This window comes from Chlorocebus sabaeus, chromosome 2, assembly GCF_047675955.1.
Source record: "Chlorocebus sabaeus isolate Y175 chromosome 2, mChlSab1.0.hap1, whole genome shotgun sequence".
NCBI lineage: Eukaryota > Metazoa > Chordata > Mammalia > Primates > Cercopithecidae > Chlorocebus > Chlorocebus sabaeus.
Window position 1 is genome coordinate 79,179,282 of NC_132905.1, and position 2,987 is coordinate 79,182,268.

The 2,987-nt window shown below is 40.8% G+C and overlaps 1 pseudogene; it reads left to right on the forward strand.

The window, feature by feature from the left end:
* Nucleotides 1-756: 756 nt before the first annotated feature.
* On the forward strand, nt 757-2,231 carry LOC103217968 (tubulin alpha-1B chain-like; annotated as a pseudogene).
* Nucleotides 2,232-2,987: the final 756 nt, after the last annotated feature.

Genomic DNA, 2,987 nt, shown 5'->3' on the forward strand with positions numbered 1-2,987 from the left:
GTTTGACCTTTTAAAATTGAGACAATGATAAGAAAGAAAAGGTTATCAAAAAATACAGAGACAGAGTTGAAGGAAAGGATCATTTATGAAAAAAAGAAAATTCTGATACAAAAATAGGTATTAAGAAACTATAATGTACCATACAGTGTAATGTTTAGAAATAAAGTTAATAATAAATTAAATTTCCAAAGTATGGAAGTTTATATATTTTCATTGTATTTGTGAAAGAGAAACACCTATTCATTTTCATCTTTTTACTACATTTAAACAGTATTTTATATCATGTGTCCGCTGCTACTGACACTCATAAATTAATTAGTTTAAGATGACATTTTGAAACTTAATACCCACATTTTGCCACCATTATGTAAAGGTTAAAATGATATGTCAGAGGCTTCTTGGAGCAATTGAAAGGCTGGCAATAAGTAATAGTTCAAGCTTCATGACAGTTGATACAGATTTCCTTGTGATCCCCTTCAAAACCACCAGAAAGTTTTATTATTTCCAACTACAGTTTTATTTTTCATACACGTTTCATGACTTCAACATTTTGTCTTAATCATAATCTTTTATAGCTCGACCTATTTAACTTTACATTAGTTTTACCTTGATCATTTTTATGTGCAAATTCTAAAGGAGATGTTTAACTATAAGTATTACTGAGCACATTACTTTCCTTAACTCTTAGCTTGTTGGGATCGGTCATCGGACCCGTTATCTGCTCCTGTCGCCTTAGCCTCCTAACTCTTAGCCACTATGTGTGAGTGCATCTCCATCCACATTGGCCAGCCTGGTGTCCAGACTGGCAAAGCCAGCTTGTACCTCTACTGCCTGGAACATGGCATCCAGCTCCATGGCCAGATGCCAAGTGACAAGACAATTCGAGGGAGAGATGACCACTGAAAAGCATGTGCCCAGGGCCGTGTTTGTAGACCTGGAACCCACAGTTATTAACAGTTTACTCTGACACCTACGAGCCACCTCTTCCACCCTGAGAAGCTCATCCCAGACAAGGAAGATGCTGCCAGTGGCTATGCATGAGGCCACTATATCATTGACAAGGGGATCATTGACCTCATCTTGGACTGAGTTCACAAGCTGGCTGACCAGTGCACAGGTCTTTAGGGCTTCTTAGTTTTACACAGTTTTGTTGAACAGACTGGTTCTAGGTTCAACTCCCTGCTGATGGTATGTCTTTCTGTTGCTTATAACAAGAAGTCCAAGCTGCAGTTCTCCATTTACCCAGCAATCCCCCATCCTCCAGGTTTCCACGGCAGTAGTTGAGCTCTACGACTCCATCCTCCCCACCCACACCACCGTAGAGCACTAAGATTGTGCCTTCACAGTAGACAATGAGGCCATCTATGACATCTACCATTTGGTTAGCCAATGATACAGTTCATACAGGAAAGGTGGAAAAATCACCTCAACCCTTTTTATCATTTCATCCGTTTTCCAAAAGTGACTTGGACCACTTTTGGAAAGCTCAATATTGAATGTCCAAACTACACTAACATTAACCATCTCATTAGCCAGACTCTGTCCTCTATCACTGCTTCCTTCAGATTTGATGGAGCCCTGAATATTGATCTAACAGAATTCCAGACCAATCTAGTGCCATATGCCCACATCCACTTCCTTCTGGCCATGTGTGTCCCTGTCATCTCTGCTGAGAAAGCCTACCGTGAACAGTTTTCTGTAGTGGAGATCATAAATGCTTATTCTGAGCCAGCCAGTCAGATGTTAAGATGTGACCCACACTATGGTAAATGCATAACTTGCTGCCTCTTGCACCCTGGTGATATGGTTCCCAAAGACATCAGTGCTGCCACTGCCACTGCCACCATCAAAACCAAATGCAGCATTCGGTTTGTGGATTGCTGTCCCACTGGCTTCAAGGTTGACATTAGTTACCAGCTTCCCACTGTGGTACCAGGCGGAGACCTGGCCAAAGGACGGAGAGCTGTGTGCACACTGAGCAATATCACAGCCATTGTTGAGGTGTGGGCTGACCTGGACTGCAAGTTTTACCTGATGTATGCCAAGTTCCTTTGTTCACTATTCCGTGGGTGAAGGGATGGAGGAAGGAGAGTTTTGTGAGGCCCACGAGGACATGGTTGCCCTTAAGAAGGGTTATCAAGTGGTTAGTGTGGATTCTGTTGAAGGAGAGGGTGAGAAGGAAGGAGAGGAATACTAATTATCCATTCCCTTCCGCCCTGCAGCGTGTCATACCCCCAGAATTTCAGCTTCAACATCAGCTGACAGGCATTCAGGCTTTTTGGTTAGATTGTTTTCACCCAGTGGTGATCATGTCTTTCCATGTGCACCTGTAAGATTTTTTCATCATGTCTCAAATAAAGGCTTTAGAATAAAAAATGAATAAAATAAATAAATACGAATGTTATTCAATTACACAGGATACGTTTTAATTTCATGAAGAGATTAATGTAGCCCCTACAAGTAATGATAATTCACGCCACGATTCGCTGGATTTGGATATATAGTTATTTTACGTTTTGGCAAACATAAAATATGAGAAAGATCAGAATAGAAGATGAATGTATATTAATAAGGACAGTATTTTATGAGTACATAGGATCTGTTATATATCCTTATCCATTATGTAAGTCAATCTATCATCTATATCCAGGGTCTGCAAACAACATCCTGTAGGCCAAAACTGGCTTGCTGCCTGTTTTCAGCAATAAAGCTTTACTGAAACACAGCCATGCTCTTTTGTTTACATATTATCCATGACTGCTTATCTATTACAGAGGCAAAGTTGAGCAGTTATAACAAACCCACGAGCCATTTAAAATACATATAGCTGGCCGAGAGTAGTGACTCATGCTTGTAATCTCACCACTTCAGGAGGCCAAGGCAGGCAGATCACTTGAGGCCAGGAATTTGAGACCCGACTGACCAACATGGCAAAACCCCATCTCTACTAAAACTGTACAAAAATTAGCCAGTTGTGTAATTACAGC